A 20,322-nucleotide genomic window follows, 5' to 3' on the forward strand; every position below is an offset into this window, starting at 1 on the left:
GCACTTGAAATTGATGTTTGCAATTAAAGAATAAATGTGAAAAAGATACAAGAGAATTTTATGGAACAAACGCTATTATCACTATCTCTACATATAATAAAAGAACATCAGGAAGACTTTATGCTCCATGAGGGTGGGATCATTAGATTTTTCTCTATTCTATGCCAAGGGTCTACTATAACGCTAGAGTACGGGTGTTCAAGAATAATATTTTGGTTAAAAAAATGATAAGAATTGGATTCCTAATTCGTGGTTTGAAAGAACGGGTAGAAATGTGATAGTTCTTTATCCATACCTTACACATTTTCAGAGAAAATCTACTTCTCCAAGTGGCTTAAAATGAGGTAACCGGGCAGATGAAACCATTGAACAGGATGGTTTTCAACATGACAGGATTTAGACATGGATGAAACAGGCAGTCAGTGGGGAAGATATTTACAAATTCTATAATTGGGATTCAGTGGTTAACAGGAAAATTTTGCAGAGCTTAAAGATGGTGATAATTTGATTCTTGGGGAGAAGAAGTTCCAAATGACTCCCTAAGGATACAAAAATTAAAGAGAAACCAAGAAATGTCTTGTGAGGAGGAGCCTAATCAGAAAGCTGTTGGAGATAAGATGAAAGCAAGACCTTAACAACACAGAGCGAAAGCAGCATGTTTGGAATTTTATATTAAGAGTGTTAATTTGACAAGTATCTGACTATGAGCTGGTCCTTGTCCACATCTGCCTCACAAGTGGTTCTCAAAGAAATGACCTGAGTAGTGAATACTGACTAAAGCGTTAGCCCTCCCCACTTCCGGGTGCCTTTTCTTCTAGACCTCAGGCCAACTGGACTGTCGCCATCACATGTTATGTTTTGTGATGGTTTTGGTATTTAATAATAAAAAGGTATATATAAAAAATTAAAACAAGTGAAAATTTACCATTATGAAAACTACACTTAGAATGGACTGTTACGATGCAATTAAAATTGTTTATGAAGACTGTTAATGGCATGGGGGAAATTCTTATACTATTTTTAAGTGAAAAAGCAGAATACAGAATTGTTTTTAGAGGAAGAGAATATTTTATAAGAGAATGTAGAGATGAAAGAGAAATTTAGATAATAAGAAAATTTAGAATAAGAGAAAACCAGGAGATATCACTTCACATCTGTTAGGATGGCCATCGTCAAAAAGACAAGAGGTAACAAGTGTTAGTGAAGATGTGGACAAGAGGGAAGCCTCGTGCACTGTTGGTGGAAATGGAAATTGGTGCAGCCACTGTGGAAAGCCGTAGGCAGGTTTCTCAAAAAGTTAAAAATAGATCTACCGTATGATCCAGAAATTCCACACCTGGGAATATAATCAAAAGAAACAAACACACTGACTTGAAAAGATATCTGCACCCCCATGTTCACAGCAGCATTATTTACAACAGCCGAGACAGGGAAACAACCTAAGTGTCCACTGATGGATGGACACGTGGTATGTACAGGCACTTGCGACGCACACACACAATGGAATATAGTTCCACCATAAAAGAGGAAATCCTACCATTGATGACAACCTGGATGAACGTTGAAGCCATCATGCTGAGTGAAATAAGTCAGAGAGAGAAAAACAAATAGTGTGTGATCTCACTTACATGTGGAATCTAATTTTACAAAGACACACACACACCAAACTCACAGAGCAGAGATGAGATGTGTGGCCACCAGAGGTGGGGAAGCGGAAAAGAAGGAATTGGAGGAAGGCAATCAAAATGCACAGACTCGCAGTTAGAAGGTAAGTAAGTACGGGGATGTGACGCACAGCATGATGACCGCAGGTAACACCGCTCTGGGACACAGAGAGAGAACTGTTGGGGGAAACTTTTCTCTCTTTACTGTATCTATAGGAGATGATGGTTGTTAACTAAAACCTACTGTAGTCATCATTTCACAATAAATGTAAATCGGACCACCATGCTGTCTGCCTTAACCTCAGAGAACGACACATGTCAATGATTTCTCAGTAAAATTGGAAACAAATTACCAGCTCGACAGAATTACACATGAAGACCGCTGCAAACAGAATGTGACTCTCAGTAAAATGGCCGGTGAAGAAGGTGGTAATAGGATTAACTGCAGTAGCAGTAAAAAAAAAAATGGGTAGTAAGAGAGTATGCAATCATGACCTGAAACAATTTTAGAAGGAAATAAAATGTTGGCATCAGTTGCCTCTGGTGACAGAATTATAGGGGCTTCTGCACGGCTCCGACAGTTAAGTGTCTGACTCTTGGTTTCCGCTCAGGTTGTGATCTCAGGGTTTGTGAGATCGAGCCCTGCGTCGGGCTCTGTGCTCAGCGTGGGGTCTGCTTGAGATTTTCTCTCTCCCTCTCTCCCTCCCGCCACTTGTGCCCCCTCACTCTCTCTCTCTCTCTTTAAATAAATAAGTAAATAGAACTATGTATTTTTTTCTTTCTACTTTTCTCAGTTGATAAAATTTTCTAGAATGGGCATGCTCTTTTATATTGAAAAATCTTTCATCTTAAAGGTAGTTTATAAAAAGCAACTGCTATGAGAAGAAATAAAAAATAATCTCATTGAATTCTCATTTAAATAGTGACATATTTAATACGGATTAGCTATTATTGGCATATTCAATATTATTCTTTACAATAGATTCTTGCTCATACAGTCTGTGTTTAAATACTAATGGTAGGAATTTTCACCTAATAAAGAGACAGCCAGTCATTAGGGACTTCAGAATAGACTATTTTAAAAGTGAGACTTTTACTTTAGTCAGGCAGGGCTGCTTAGCTGTTTGTTTGTTTAATTTCAGCTTGCCAAAACTCTATTTCCCCTGAGGTAAAGAGCTGTTTCTCTTGAGTCTTCAACACAAGATGCAGAAGTCTGTTCCCATCTATGAGTTTCATGAAATTTCCTTTCTTAATTCTCTTCACCATCTCTGACCTCAAGAATTGCAGGAGCACCTTTAAAGTCACTCCTGAGATCTATTGTTCTAGGATCGTGTTAGCAAACATCAGGACTTCCTTGATCTTCAGGAACTTAATTTTAATCAAAATAGTATAAATATCCTCTTGACTAAAAATTCCTTTGTTTTCTTTGTGTTGAAGAGCGAGGTCATCGATTGGTTCATATTTTTTTTTTAAAGATTTTATGTATTTGTCAGAAAGAGAGAGAGAGCATGAGCAGGGGGAGCAGCAGAGGGAGAGGGAGAAGCAGACTCCCCGCCGAGAGGCAGACTCCCCACCGAGCAGGGAGCCTGATGCCAGACTCAATCCCCGCGCCCCCGGATCATGACCTGAGCCGAAGGCAGACATTTAACGACTGAGCCACCCAGGCGTCCCAGGTTCATATTTTCTAATATAATAAAGCCTGGATGCTATCAATGCCAGAATCCCAAGTTGTTTAGCTACAGATGGTATCTTATCCTTTGGGAAATATTTATAGTGCTCCATTAAAAATCTAAGCCCTAGAAATGCCACCAGCTTAGAAGTAAAGCCCTCTTCCAAAAAAAAAATAATTTGCTCAGTCCAAGGATGACTGAAGAAAGCTGCTTTCTCTTTTCTCATCAGTAGTGCTATTAACTTGTTTCACGAAGACATCAGGAAAGGTGAAAAACAATGCAGTCTAACACAATCTCTTAGAATCATCCAGATTTTCCAAATGCTTACCACGAAGTCAGTGGGGAAGGGGAACTACAAGAGGCTCTTGCATCTCACATGTCTTTTTAAATGGAGGACATTCAGTCTTAAGTCTCTGAAGAAACACATTGGAGGTGTTCATCTATGCATTTGTTGCCACTTTAAAACAAACTGAGAAATACACGACCTACGTCTTATCATTTATCCCTCGCATGAGTCTTGTCCAATAACACGTTCGCCTCTGAAACATCACAAATCAACCATCTCGTGCCCCTGTGTGGTGTAACTCGAAGATGTTCTGGGCAGTGAGAAACATCTGTTAGGACGGCCATCTAACGCCCTGCCTCTTCATGCAATTTTCATGCAAGTTTCATGCAAACTTCATGCAATTTTCCCTTAAGTCCTTTCTCCCGGAGAGCTTGAAATGTTAGGTCAACTCTCATTAGTCTCCACCTGCTCCAACCCTATAGACTATAATCAATCGGAGCCTCCACCTCACAATCCTGTGAATCTTTTTCTTCCCCTGAAGAAACAGTCGAAGACGCTCACTGTAACTAAAATATGATGGTGCACGTGAGACCTGTGAGCTGTGTTAGCGGTGTGGGAGCTGGGGAGAGCTGCTCTCACAAGTTCCAGAAGGTGGCTATCTCCTCTCGGAGCACGTATTTTAACAACATGCTGCATGCATGCGGCAGCCCGACCTGGGCGGCTGTAAGAAGCAAATACAAAGATCTTGATTTTTGATCCTTCCTGTGTGCTTCTGTGTATAAACAATGTCTTAAAAAATTTTTTTCTTAAAAAAAAAATTTTTTTTCTTACATGCTCCAAATGTGTGGCTTTCAAAATACAAATACAATAACAAGAACTTAGTTATTTTGAGCTAGCCCTATTGATTTGTCATCATCAAGTTGTCAGCCTCTGAAATATTGGCCATATATAATGGTGTGCTGGTAAACTGGCTCTCCAGAAGGAAAAAAACAAAAAACAAAAAAAACCTGTATTGTAGCATTTGCCAATTTCTATGGTATAAATACTCCCACCATAGCCAATTTCAAGCTACTAATGTAAAGTCAACCTGCTTGCAAAATTCCTGAAAATTTAACAAGCAGTTCCTATATGAGCCAGTAAGAGTTGGCTCCAGCACATCGCTAGAGATAGATTATTTTTCTAACACCCTAAGAATTTAATGTGCCTTAATTTATAAGTGCTGAAACCAACATGACAATCTTTTCCTTCTTTAAAAATTTCATTAGGTGGCATAATATCCCCAGATAATTTAATGCCAGGATTTCCAGCCATGGGTCTTCCAAACGTTCAAGTTTTAGAAAATGAACTGGAAAGTCCACATCCCCATTTACTTATTGCAGAGAAAGTTCCTGAAGAGACACAAAGAATATTTGATAGAAACTGTCTTTCTACACAATCTTAGGTAAAAATGGGCAATTCTAGGGAAGTGTAGGGAAATGTGCACCCACCTCTCTAACAAGGAAGCCAGCAATATTCACTACCAGTAAACGGAGCCTCAACAATGTTTTCTCAACATTAACCAAAGGATATTGTACATTGTGGTTACCACAGAGTAGGCTAACAGTAGATATGCAGGGCTAGCCTTATTTCAAAGAGTGGGGAAGGTTGTTCCAGGCTGGGGGTTGTGGCTCATGAAGGCATCTCTGAACTAAGGACTACATGACAATAGGATCCAACCATGCAAAGACTGTGGAGAAGACCATTCTAAGTCGAGAGGTTGGCATGAGCTTGATCTGTCCAGAGACTCGAAAGGAGACCTCTGTGGCTGAAGGACAGAGTGAACAAGAAGCAACGGGACCGGGGAAAGAGACTGCAGGTGGGCAGGGGGCGGGTCTCACAGTTCCTTGAAGGCTGGGAGAGAGCTTCAGTGTTTTCTAAAGCCTCAGGAGCACAGTGAAGGAATAGAAGAGGTGTGGTTGACAGGGGATGGATCAAACATAAAAAATAAATAACACAAATGTACTTTAAAATATTACTGGCTTCACGGAGGTTTTCTGCCATGTAGTTCATTGATTAATGGATGCTAAAGCTCTAACTTATTACCATGGTAATAGGGAGAACCCCTGTCTCATAAATCCTACATTCTCTTGGACTTTGAATCACTGACTCTCAGACAACTCTTGCATATTAGGAAAGAACGAGGTCTCTTCTCCGATTTCAGGCTATCTTCAGAGGCCTAGAATTTTCTCTCCATTGACAGCCTCTCTCCCATGCCGAACACGCACCAGGTAATAGCAAATATGACCAAGCGGGCCGTGCCCAGAAACGTGAGAATTAATAACTGGTCCCTCCCTTTGACAAAGACTTTTAGGCACTTAAAAAAATAGTCAAAGCTACTAAGTGATTACCAAGAGTGAAAATCAGCCAAAGCAGTTGAAAAATGTCATTTAAACCTTCTGCAATCAGCTTCTTGGCTACAAAAGCAAAAACAAGACTCACAATCTCGCTAGTTCTCAGTGGTCCGTTTTACACTCATGTGTCAGGAGAAGCAGTATTTTAAATGCAGTTTCAAAGCCACCCTGACCTCAAGTATAGTCTCTGCAGGTGGCACCTCAGAAGTCCAAACCTCCATGGGTGGTTTACTCAGATAAAGTCATCGCAGGGCCCCTTAAAAGTCGCTAATGTGGGGAGTCACTGCAACAGGGTAACTCCGTCCATCTGCTGTGAAATATTCGGGAGTCACCGAATTTCTCTTGTAAGCAAGAGAAACTCTTGGATTCGTCTTCTCGCTGCCCCAGTGGTTACAATTCTGTCCAAATAATGGGTCCTATTTCTTGTCTGACGGCTTTCCTGAATGAGCTCTGTAGGTAGAAGCTGGCTGAGAGCAAAGAAATATCAATCAGCCCCCATTTCTGAAAGATAACACTTAATCCTGCAAAGCTACTGACCAATTGAGAGATTTCCTCAAAAGTGAAAATCAGCTTTCAACAAGTTTCAGACTGTATTTTCACATCAAACAACTCTGCTGTGGCTCTCCCATCTTGTAGCAAAAACGGTCGTGAAGAAATCAAAATGGTCTGCAGCATTCAGACCGAAAATCAGCATCTGATACAAAACACAGGAATCGCTGGGCCAAAATATATGATAGCAACATAGTTCTGATGAATCTTTTATCTATTAATTATCCATTAATCTTTTGTCTATTACATGCATTGTGAATCTTTTGTCTATTACACGCATTGCGAATCTTTTGTCTATTACATGCATTGCAAATAATTTCCAGTTGCCTTTTCCCTTCTAACATTTACCCTATGGTTCTAAAATAGATGAGTATCTAAATGAAATCGAGATATTTTAATTCTAAAGAAAAAATAATGCTTGGGGCAAGGAGAAGATGGTTAACCCATTAAATCTACGTGCCCAAATATCACATAAGCCTTCCCTTTGTTAACTAATACTCTGTGCTCATTCAGACTAACTAGGAACAATATGAAGTAGCTCTTGAAATCACTGCTTCAATGTTAACAGATGGAGCAGACTCGCACTAATTAAAGGAAAAGGAAATTATTGTTCTTTGTACGTGTTCACCAACTTCCAAAAAGTCAATGTGAAAGCCTTCCATTCAACTATTCAAGTCATTCGCAGTCCTCTAGAGATGCATTTTACAGCTACTTCACAGTAGTGAGACTAACTTAAAATAGAACAGTCTCCAAAAGAGCCCAGATCAAACTCCCATCCTCTGAACTTCTCTTTCATATCATGGAAGTTGAAATGTGGGGTTTCACAGAAGTACCATCAAGTGCTTTCCATGTGAATAAATAAGACCATCCGTGTTACATTACAGACTGTAAGAACTATGTGGCCTGGTCTACTGTGAATTCACTCTATTTTTAAAGTTTAGATCCCTAAACAGCAAAACCGAGCAATGATCAGGAAGAGAACATCTGACATGTATTTACAGGCTCAATCACAATTCAACATTTTGAAGCGATTGTTTCTCTCCCAAAACACTCAAACAATTGAGATCAGTTAGGATGTAGTTGTCTCCAACAAGGTCAAGCTGATCACACCATGAACACCCATGCAGTTCCTCATCACCCAGGGGGACCCTGCCTCTAGGGCATAGACCGGGTGCCATGATGTTCTGTCTAGCTCTTGAAAACCCAGTCATCACTGTGTGTTTATACATTGCCATTTCAACGACTCCAATGCCTTGATTTTAAAGCTGGTCATCAAAGAAATCATTTTAGAAAAATTTCCTGTTGTTCAGGTACTTCTCAGATGTAACCTCTGGGATAAATTGCCTTACATTTTAAATTACCTTCCATTTGTTTGAATTCAGCAGCAGGAAAATAACATGTTTCTCTATCAACTGCCCAGCCCCAAAATAGTGTATATTTTCTCTCGGCTGGAAATTACAACTTGGGTCACTCATTATTTCCTCCAGTGATGCTTCCAGGAAAGTCGAGCCAAATTTAGCCTCGTTACCCTGACCCACAGGTCTTCAGGAGCAGATGCTCTACTTTGATGAACGTGGTTCCATTTCCTCTCCAAACACCTCAGTTTGCATTAGGTCTTTAATACATTAGATGCTTTGAGTTGGCCTGAAGGGAGAGGACATGTATACTGAGAAACTCTTTTTTGAACAATGCACATTTTAAAACTAGACAATCATGCTCCAGGTTGTAAAAGCTCTGTGGTCTCCAGGCTTCTTAACCAAAGTGTAGAAAGTTAATCAATGATGACAGCATGAGATCATAGCAGTAGTTACACTACCGTTGCTACTATTCATCACATGGTTAATCACTGTCCCTCAGCGAGGAGCCTTAGCTCACGGAAATCTCACAAGGACTTGCTGAGTTTGCCGTGGGGGGAACTGAGGTTCAGTCCAGTGTCCCGCAACTGGTACCTGGCACGTGAGAGTCAGGATATAAAGATAAACCCATCTCACTTCTCAGCCTCACTCTACGAAACTGTCTCACTTACAAGCCCACGATATAAAATTGTATCGGTAATTTGAGTAAAGTATCCCAATTATAAAATCCAAAGGCAAACATTCTTTCTCACTTATCTCTACCTCTGCAAAAGTAAGAATGCTACGCTTGGTTAATATGACCTTTTATCTGGAGAGAGCACTGCATGTTTCAAAACAATTCCCCATCTAACATTTCATTCCATTATTGCCACAAACCTGTGCAGTAGGTAGAACTGATGTTACTATTATCCCTACGTGACGGATAAGAATACAAAGGCAGGAGAGGGTCAGATGCCTGCCAAGTCCGTGGCAGAGAGTAAAGGAGAACTCGGGTCTACTGACTTCCGCCTGAAATAAACGCGTTTCCGACCTCCGTTCATTACACAGACATTCATATTCTCGCGGTCTCTCGTTCTCTCTCTCTCTGTCTCTCTCTCTCTGCTTCTCTCTGTATCTGTCTCTCTCCGTCTTTCTCAGACCTTCAGCCACTGGGCAGACTCCATAAATCCACTGCACCAGTATCAGCAGGGAACTGTGGTCATTTGACAATAATTCTAGAGTATAAGAAAATTCTGTGATGGTTCATTCCGGGAGATTCCCTCTCTGACCTAATTCCTTCTCCACACGAGAGAAGTTCGAACACATCTTGTGGCTCTCACAGGGAGATAACCACTAAGACAGAACCATCCCTTGAATTCAGCAACGGAATTCAACTCATTTTGACTCCAGTGTGTTCACACTTGTCCTCTCATTGGCCTCGAGGACACTCCATTTCCCTGTTTCTCCTTTCCTTCCTAGAAGCCTGCCTCAGAAGGACTTCATATACAATTCAAATATGAGGGGGAAATAATTTGTACAAAAGTTTACTGTCCGTTTGGGTGAATGTCTGTATTTTACATTCAAAATAAAAAGAGGGGCGCCTGGGTGGCTCAGTCGTTAAGCGTCTGCCTCCGGCTCCGGTCATGATCCCTGGGTCCTGGGATGGAGCCCCGGATCCGGCTCCCTGCTCCGCGGGAAGCCTGCTTCTCCCTCCCCCACGCCCCCTGCTTGTGTTCCCACTCTCACCTTGTGTCTCTCTGTCAAATAAATAAAATCTTTAAAATAAATAAATAAATAAAAAGAGACCTCCCATTATGCTTACAAGACAGAAATATAATATTCCAAGAAAAAATCCAAAATGTCACCATTTTGTAATTAGTGTAATTAATGACAAGTAATATAGATATATTTCAGAGAAGTCTGAATATAACATAGTAAGCATTAAATGCTTTCCATATTAAGTATATTTACAGTAGAAATCTGATATGTAGAATTGACAAACCTAACAAAACCTGTTAATATCATGGTTTTTGCACTCTAATTTAATGAGTTAGCTATTTTAAATTTTTGCCGAAGAAGCCAATGAAAGGAGGAAGGGAAGGAGGGAGATAAATGTGATTTTTGTCACTTGAATCCACTATTGATTTATCCCCTTGTACCACACTGTCTTTCAGGAGTCTGTCCTGTTCAGTGGCAAATATTTCTTTGAATATTTATTATATTTCCAGTGCAACGATTCTAGGTTCAAATTCTGCCCCTGCAGGTAAATACAGATAATAGTGATTGATGGGCTGAAAACGCAACCATAACTATCCACAAAATGACTGAAAAGGTGAGCTACAGTAGCTGCTGACATGAGCACAGTATTTACGGAACGAAGTCATACCTACAAATCTGAAAACCATTCCCACAAATGTGTCCCTCGTGAAATAAGGTCTCAGTCATCAGTGAGTGAAGGACAAGAAGAAACAGGGAAGCCATAAAGAAATTTAGGCAGGCCATGAAGCCAAGGAGGTTGAGTATGATAAATAAATACAGAAGACAGAGGGCTCATAACACAGAGTGTACTGGAATTGCAAACAATGTATTTGTAGGTACCTGATCTAAAACTGAATGATTCCAGCCAGTCAAAGAGGGGAGACATCAGGGCTTTGCCAGGCCAAGGTTCCAGAAGTCTTAAACAGGCTATAGAAGGGAGGAGAGCTGGCTGCTGAGCTCGTGGAGTACTGGGTTAAAGCGGGATCTTGAGACGCCTAGCTAAAAGACTGAAGCCAAAGGGCAGAACGGAGCCTGAGACACTGACCCTTGAGCTTGAGGCAGTTGGATGGAACACAAGGATCCAGGGGGCAGAAATCAGGCAGGGCTTGTACAATACTCCCAAGTCAGTGGTTGCCAAGATTTCAAGGGACTCCTTTATGGAGTGGTTGGGTTCTGATACCCACAGGTGAGAAGAGGCTACTAAAAATCCAGGGGCTGCTAGACAAACCCTCTGCACACAGCCCCTCCCAGCTTCTACATTTTTGTCAGTCTGTGGAGTGAGCAGAACGTGAACTGACCAAACGGACGTGAAGAGGGGAAGAATCCATGAGAACACTAACTTTCCTCATGGGCAGAGTCCAGGTACAAGGAGAGCTGCCAAGAAGAAAGCCCCTGCAGGATTTTTATTTGAGGTGCTTTGGGACATGCTGTCTCACCTTATCCTCCCAATAAAAATTTCCAGAAACAAGTCAGTCATGCAACTTAGCAAAATGGTTGATGGTAACATTTCATTTCCATCCCACAGCCCTTCTTCAAGACTCCAGGTTTACCGGTCTTATATAGTAGTCTGCAGGTACCCGACCCTTAGATCCATCCATCCATCCATCCATCCATCCATCCACCAAGCATGTCCTGAGTGCCTCATATATGGCACTGGGTGCACAGGGATGAGTGAAAGAGAGTCCTTGTCGTCTCAGAGCTACAATTCTAGTAGGAGAGGAAACACGACACAGAGGTCAACACACAAATAATATTGTTAAAACAGAGAAAGTGTTTGGACGGTTACAAAATGGATGCTGAATGCAAACTCAGGAGGAAGGCCTCGTTGGGCTCTGAAATAAGGACCTCTCTAAAGGCTGGTTTAGACGGGGCCTTGAAGACTGTGAGAAAGAACTGGATTCTTGGTGAAATGAAAAGCAACTAACAGAGTGAAACAAGGATAATTAATGACACGGTCTGATCTGTATTTTTCAGAGATCACTTAGGATTGAATTGATTCACTCAGTGAATGAACTGAGACAACTCTAAGTAGGAAAGAGGAAGGAAAGCTCGGGAAAGTGCTACTGCGGTATTTTCAAGCAAGATATAGTGATGGCTGAGGTTAGGAAGGGGACAGCAGAGACGGGCAGAAGTGTAAATAAACTCAAAGTATATTTTGCAAGTAGAAGCTATGGGACTTACTGCAGGTCCAATGAGGGGAAAGGTAGTATTTTGTTAACACACCACCTGAAGCACTCGACAGATTCAGGGCAATCTCTATCAAAACACCAAGAGCATTTCTCACAGAACTAGAACAACTGATACTAACATTTATATGGAACCATAAAAGACCCCAAAGAGCGAAAGCAATCTTGAGAAACTAGAGCAAAGCTGAAGGTGTCATAATTCCAGAGTTCAAGATAAACTACAATAGGGGACTGGCACAAAAGTAGACACAAAGATTAATGGAGCAAAACAGAGAGTCCAAAAGTAAACCCACACTTATATGGTCACAAAGGAGGCAAGAATATACAACGGGGAGAAGACAGTCTTTTCAACAAATGGTGCTGGGAAAACCAGACGGCTCCCTGCAAAAAAATGAAACTGGAACACTTTCTCACACCATACACAAAAATAAACTCCAAATGGATTAAAGAGTAAACACGAGACCGGAAACCATAAAATTCCTAGATGAAAACATAGGGAATAATCTCTTTGACATTGGCCATAGAAACATTTTTATAGATATGACTCCTGAGGTGAGGGAACTAAAGCAAAAATAAACTATTAGGACAACATCAAAATAAAAAGCTTCCGTACAGCAAAGGAAACCATCGACAAAATGAAAAGGCAACTACTGAATGGAAGAAGATATTTGCAAATGATACATGATTTGATATGATCTGCCAAAGGGTTAGTAACCAAAATATATAAAGAACTTCTACAGCTCAACACCAAATAATAATAATGATAATAAAAATCCAATTAACAATGGGCAGATGAGCTGAAGAGACATTTTTCCAAAGAAGACATACAGATGGCCAAGAGATACATGAAAAGATGCTCAACATCCCTCATCACCAGGGAAATTCCGATCAAAACTGTAAGATATTACCTCACACCTCTTAGAATGACTAGAATCAAAAAGACAAGAAATAACAAGCATTGGCTAGGATGTGGGAAAAAACAAACCCTCCCCTTATGCACTATTGGTGGGAACGCAAACTGGTGCAGCCACTGTGGAAAACAGCACGGCGGTTCCTCAAAAAAATTAAAACTAGGACTACCCTATGATCCAGTAATCCCACTACTGGGTATTTACCCACAGAAAACAAAAACAGTAAGTTGAACAGATATATGCACCCCTGTGTTTATCACAGCATTATTTACAGCAGCCAAGATTTGGAAGCAGTCCAGGTGTCCATAGACTGATGAAATGGATAAAAAAGATGTGGTATGTATACATACACACACACACACGGGAATATTACTCAGTCATAAAAAGGATGAGATCTTGCCATTTGTGACAACATGGATGGACCTAGAGGGTATTACGCTAAGTGAAATAAGTCAGAGAAAGACAAAGACCATATGATTCCACTTATAGGTAGAATCTAAAGAACAAACAAACAAACCAAAAAACAAAAAGCAGAAACAGACCCATAAATACAGAAAAGAACTGTATGATGATTGCCAGAGGGAAGATGTTGAGGGGATGGTCAAAATGGGGGAAGGGGAGTGGGAGATACAGGCTTCACTTGAATGAATGAATGAATGAATCAGTCAAAGGGATGAAAGGCACAGCATGGGGAACAGAGTCGATAATACTGTAATCGTGTTGTATGGTGACAGATGGCAATGACACTTGGGGGGACCATAGCATTAAAAAAAGAAGTTACAGAGAACCCAACCAGCCTGGGACTGGGGTCCAGGGGGAGGAGCTCACAAATATGATGGAAAAATACCAGAAAGAGCCAAGTATAGGTCAGGGAAGGGAGGGAAATGAAGGGTTTCAAGGAAAAGGAATAGCTAACTTTTCCTTCTGATTCTTGCCAAAGGCACATTTCCCAATATGAATGGTTTTAAATCACTGGTCTTTGTAGCTTAATTATTCATCATAAATGAATATTATGCTTTAGACTAGTCACAGTAGGCACTGTTCTCCACTGTGCTAATTTTTTTGATCACTTAAAAATACTTTTACTATGGCTTTATTCCTCAGATTACTTTAAACACAAGGGTACCACGGCAACTGAAACCACCTGGAAACAGAAGTACTCGAAAGAAAGCCAGTAAGACTTATTACCATTGCTGTTATCCTCCACATTTAAAAACACACAGAGAACACACAGATATCATATATTCTAAGCAGACCCTGTTGAAGTCTGCAAAGTTCACGGTGGGAAGAGTACACAGAGCGAGGGCAACATTATCTGTCTAAAAAGAAATCCGAAATACTTGAAGAGCCTGGGCTCCTCCAATTATCAGAGCAAAGTCGAAATCAGCGTGAATTAAACCAAACTTGGACGGCCATCTTTGGAGTGAGAAGGATCCCTCGGTGTGCGGGGAATACACCTGTTAGCAGCTTGACAGCATGATCCCTACAAGAAATCTTGGTTTACAGATTTGATTCTCAGACCAAGTTCCTGCAGACCAAGAGCCCTTATGCAGAAAAGCAGCCAAGAGAGAACAGGGAAGTGACTCAATATTATTCATACGTTGACTCATTCGACATCGTAGAAGCCTCATTACCCTCCCCTTCATTTATTTCCTGGGCTTAGAATTGTATCGTAAATGATACCATTCAGAGAAATGACTGCACCATGAGGATCATTAAGATTTCTATACTGAAGATAGTATTTAGGAGTTTTGAAGGCCAGTAAAGAAAAGCTCATGCTTGTAGTTAATAAAATAAAGATCTCATTTCACTTTTGACTCTTGAAACTTTACTACCACGTGTGTTCTTTATCTCTTACACCCATGGATAATTTTGCCATCAAACCCAGCTTCTTAGCAACCTTAAATTCTTTTGAAAACATGGTGGAGGGTACATATATAAGTAATACTTTTTTAAAAAAGATTTTATTTATTCATTTGTCAGAGAGAGAGGGCACAAGCAGGAGAAGTGGCAGGCAGAGAGAGAAGCAGGCTTCCCGCTGAGCAAGGAGCCCGATGTGGGACTCGATCCCAGGACCCTGAGATCATGACCTGAGCCAAAGGCAGATGCTTAACCGAATGAGCCATCCAGGTATCCCATCAGTATAAACTTTTTTTTTTAATTTAGTATAAACTTTTAATTATAATTTTATATATTTATTTATTTAGAGAGAGAGAGCGTGTGCACATCCATGAGCAGGGGTGGGTCTGGGGCAGAGGGAGAGGGAGAGAATCTTAAGCTGACTCCCTGCTGAGCATTAAGTCTGACGTAAGACTCGATCTCATGATCTCCCTGGGATCATGACCTGAGCTGAAATCAAGAGTCGGATGCTTAACCAACTGAGCCACGCAGGTGCCCCTAATTATAATTTTTCATTTCTGTCTACTTTTTTCTAAATGATGACATGCTAAGCCACCTGTCTCTCCACATTCAGTTTATGCCCACTTGGGATTCTGCTGAAATACCAAGGACCAGATGCTCCATTGCGCACTTGCACAAAATTCGGGCAAATAGTTTTCTTACCCTCTCGAAACACCCCCAATCAGCTTCCATAGTGCACTGTGGGAACCCCCAAAATGTTGCTTCCTTTCCAAAATGAAAAATCCTAAAACTAACTTTCAACTTCTCATGGTGCCATGTCATACCTCCTGCAAAATCCAATTCCATTTATTCTCACAGCATACCAGCATTTTCCTGCATGAACTTTTTTAAGATTTTATTTATTTTGGGGGACACCTGGGTGGCTCGGTTGTTAAGCGTCTGCCTTTGGCTCAGGTCATGATCTTTAAAAAAAAAAAAGATTTTGTTTATTTTTTGACAGAGAGAGCGAGAGCGAGAGAGGGAACACAGGCAGGGGGAGTGGGAGAGGGAGAAGCAGACTCCCCGCCGAGCAGGGAGCCCGATGCGGGGCTCGATCCCAGGACCCTGAGATCATGACCTGAGCCGAAGGCAGACGCTCAATGACTGAGCCACCCAGGCGCCCCTCTTGCATGACTTTTTTAACTAAGCCTTGGCTCAGCCTTCAGTTATCTGTCACTTAAACTGGTATGACCTTTACTCCCCATCTAGTATCAAATGGTCTTCAAAGACGTTATTCCAGCTTATTATTCTGAACTGGTCACTCAGCTTGTCATAACATAAATCTATCATAAACCAAACCCCTGCCTCACCAACTCCAACCTTGAATCCCCTCTGGGATTTGTGATGATTGCTTCCCAATTCACTGGGTTCACCCCAAATTTGTTGTGTCCTATATCTTTACCTGTCCCCCCCTTTTTTTTTCAGAAAAAAATTATTTGGCATGCCCTACCTTATAGCAATATCAATAAGGGTTCTTTTAGGTCCTACCTTTGTTTTGTTTTGTTTTTTTAAGATTTTATTTACTTGAGAGAGAGAGAGCGCACACACAAATGGGGGGAGGAGGGGCAGAGGGAGAGGGAGAAGCGGACTCCCCGCTGAGCAGGGAGCCCGATGTGGGGCTCAATCCCAGGACCCTGGGATCATGACCTGAGCCGAAGGCAGACACTCAACCGACTGAGCCACCCAGGCGCCCTAGGTCCTATCTTTAAGTCACTATAGAGAATGTTCTCACCTAAGATTATCAGCATATTTCCATGTTCCAATTCTTCTCCACCCACACTGGGGGCTGGTGGGGGGAGGGTAGAGTCAGTTGGGGAAATGTTTTTAGATACCCAGGACCCACCTCCAAAATCTGATTTTAGTTGTCTGGGTGTTGGCATATGTACTGTCACACACATGTCATAGCGTGGGAAATATATTTTAATCACAGGGTCACATATAAAAGTAGTTTGGGTTTTGTCAAACCTCAACTTTTATGCATAGTTTACTGGTTTTTCTCCCCAGTTTTTAAGTTCCTGTTCCCTTTAAATTAATCAGTAAAATACGGCATGATTCAAGTATTGTCTGTCCAAAATCACATCTTGGAAGACACAAACAATGTGGCAGAAAATACCATGCTTTCTCTTGAAGTGCAGTCTGAAAAACTGTAAACGCTAAGCCCTAAGAATAAAAGAATGGCACACACCGAGAGCCCCAAGAAAATCCTCAGTTACGTCTTTGCTTGAAGGCAGACCAGAGACAGAAGTCACCAGGATATTTATTCTCCCCAATACTCTTTCCTTTGTCTGCATGAGATCAACCTAGTCATTTTTGCTCTCCCTCCCTCCCATCTCCCGCCCTCCCATGTCCCTCCCTCCCATGTCCCTCCCTCCCATCTCCCTTCCTCCCCCCACCCCCACCCGCCCCCTTCTGACTCTCTCTCTGCTCTTCCCTCCCAAGCCTTCCTGTGACTCCTCCTCCTTGTCAACTTAACATTTATAGCACCCTGGGCTCTGTGCTAAGCCTTTTTTCTCTTTTAATTTACCATTCACCATTTACCATACTCTTCTTGGATAATCTTGCTGAAATTACTACCTCTCTGCTGATGACACTTTAGGTGTCCCATGTACATGGGACATGTACATGTCCCACCAGACTTCTTTCTAGGATGCCAGCTGGAAGGCTTCTTGCCCACACAGGTATGGTCACAACTAAATGTATCTTCCTTTCCAACAAATCTGCTTCTCCTCTAGAACTCCCGGCCTTGACTACCGGCATCACCACCTGCCCAGCTGCTCAAAACAGGAGTCTGGAAGCCAACCTTGATCTTCTCCCCTCCCTCACACCCCCTGCCCGTGTCTACCTCTCCCACTTTCCAAGAATCTCTCTGCTCCCCACGATCTCCATGCCACTGCTAGTTTAAGGTGCCTTCAGCTCTCCGTGCGAACTTGGCATTGATTTGGAGACTTCTTAATCTCCAAATCAGTCCCCGGCATCCATATTTCAGTCTGTCCTACACATTGCAGCGATGTCTTAAAAACAAAACAAACATCTGCATGTGAAAGGTGTGAAATCCAAATCCGGTTTGTACCGAAGTTAATAACATTGTACCGACATGAGTGTCCTGGTTCTTACACTACACTACAGTTTATATAACATACTATGATCATTGGGAAAACGGAGTGAATGGTACTCGAATGTCCTCTATCCTTTTCTTGCAAATTCTTGTGGGTCTTAAACTATTTCAAAATAAAAAGTTACAGGGGAAAAAAAAACAAACAAACTGATTATATTCTCTGCTTTCTGCCCCCGCTGAGCAGGGAGCCCGAAGTGGGGCTTCTTAAAGCCCTTAGATAGCTTCCCTTAAGTAAAGCCCTTCTTAAAGCCCTTAGATAGCTTCCCTTAAGTAAGACTGACATCCTTACATTGACTCTCAAGCCCACTCAAATTCTGGTCTGCCTCATGCTCCATTTTCCTTTTTGGACTCCTACTACAACCATACTAGTCTTCTTTTAATTACTCAAAAAGGACACTCTCTCTTGCCTTAAAGAACTACACATAAGTCATTCCCTCTGCTTAGAACAGTTTCCCTAAATCCTTACTGGGCTTATTATCTGCCTTGTTCTTCAGATCTCTGCTAACTGTCCCTTCATCCAGAAAGTTCCCCAGGCATTCTCTAGTGATGCAGCCCATCAAACTAGGCTAGTCGTTCTAGAGAAGCAGATTTGTTGGAAAGGAAGACACATTCAGTTGTGACCATACCTGTGTGGGCAAGAAGCCTTCCAGCAAACTAGGCATTCTCGACTGATCCAGGAATTCTCTACTGATCCAGCCCATCAAACCCTTTTTCATATTAGCTTTCAGGACCTGGCAGCACCTTTGACTTCTCCTTTGATAAAATTCATCATGCCTGAAATGTCTTGCTCAATATCTCCCCTCACTCCAGTCATCCATAAATGTAACATGGTCAAAGAATTAAAGATTCTGGTGAGAAAGGATTTGTTGAGTAAATGAATTAATAAATTTTCTAAATTGCTGCTAAAAATCCAAATTCTTCATCACCTTCACCATTCTCCAAAGGGGTCTGTGGATTGTAAATATATTGGTATATTGAACGATAGTCTACTTTCCTATAATTAGCAACACTTTTATGAACCATCTTATGAACCACAATTTGGGGGCAGCAGTAGACCGCATATTACAGACTCTGGCGGGGGAGGGGGGGGAAGTGCTATGTCATTCCAGGTGTTCAATAACATCAGAGAGGAGTTCAGAGACATAACTACAATGTCATAAATATCTAATAAAGAAAAGGAATTAAAATAGGTATTTTTGTTCTAGAAATAGCTCTATAGGAAGTCTACAGATTCACACTCAATTAAGCGTAGATCCTTGGCCTACACTTAGACCAAGGAGGATCTACAAAAGGCTGACATTGACTATTATTTTCTGCACTAGTACCTGCCCTATGTGCTCACCTAGCCACACTCCCAGTGAACTCACAGAGACACCGAGGGCTTGCTATCTCTGTAAACCATCTACGACTGTATGAACAAACGTACAACGAACACTACATAATTCCAAGAACCAAAGGATTTCCAATAACAAGAAATCATCACTCAGAGATTCAGCCCCTGGTTTTAAAAACGAGGAACCTGGTAAGATCAGAGTTACCTGCTGCCGCAAACAGGATCAGAACAGAAGTAGCCTGGAATCCCCGTGACAAAACTCTACTCCATTTGCACACAGACTGTAGAATTTTCCAGAAGTGCATCCATTTGCAAATATTTCCATCTGCCCTATTTTACCCTTGGCTCCTTCATACTGAGGTTTTTAAAAGTACAAATAATAGCTAAATCGAGAAGTAATGAGAATGCCATTCAGATTTCTGATAAGGGCAGATGTAAGAACCAATTGAGGAACATTAAAACTCTGAATTCGGTTCTGAGATCTTTGAGTTCTTAAGTTTTGCGTTCTTAAGACTTTGAGTTCTTAAGTTTTGTCTTCTGATGTGTTCATTTTAAATTGGATTCTAAATGAGGGAGTGGGGAGATAAAAGTCAGAGAGAGCTTTACGTCAAGATCTGGGAATGAACGCATGAGGAAGAGAAGAGTGAAGACGCTGTCGGGTGGCGTTTGGTTCAAGTTAATGCTCTAACCGTGTGCTCTCTCTCATTGACACCTGTCTTATTTATCTTTTTTAATAGTATTTTTTTCCACAAAAGGCATACAATCCCTATCTTATCTACCCATTGACGTGGCGGATTTTTTTCATCTGTGAATTATTCTTCATCATAATTCACATGAATGAGATTTAATATCCCCCTTTGATATTAAAATCATGCGTAAAAGCTTGTAGGGGTAAGTAAATAAAGAACGAGGCCATCTCTTTTTCACACTAGCTATGTTCTAATGCCTGAGCATTAGAAGTCCAAACCCCACTTCCAGGGTTATGTGAAGATGCACAACAATCAGTGAGATAGTAGTTCACATGCTCGGAACAGATAAGCGCAGAATCAAAGGCACTTACCCGGAAAAGGCAGGGGCAGTGGACCAAGGGCAAGAAGAGGAAGGGTGCCTGATTTTGCAAGAGTGGAGAAGTCCTGGTGTTTCCAAAGTCCTGGGCGCGCCCAGCTGCTGCGCTGGTATGTGGGACTAGAAGCAACGGTGCGAACGGGATCGGGATTTCCTGTCGCA

General features: G+C 41.5%; 1 protein-coding gene across 2 annotated transcripts in view; it reads right to left on the bottom strand.

Moving 5' to 3' along the window:
• PRKG1 (protein kinase cGMP-dependent 1) overlaps nucleotides 1–20,322 on the bottom strand; it is a 1,235,615-nt gene that overhangs the window by 1,070,448 nt on the left and 144,845 nt on the right. The window lies entirely within an intron of this gene.

This window comes from Callorhinus ursinus, unplaced genomic scaffold (assembly GCF_003265705.2).
Source record: "Callorhinus ursinus isolate GAN/ISIS: 27379988/994484 unplaced genomic scaffold, GSC_fseal_2.0 scaffold32, whole genome shotgun sequence".
Taxonomy (NCBI): domain Eukaryota; kingdom Metazoa; phylum Chordata; class Mammalia; order Carnivora; family Otariidae; genus Callorhinus; species Callorhinus ursinus.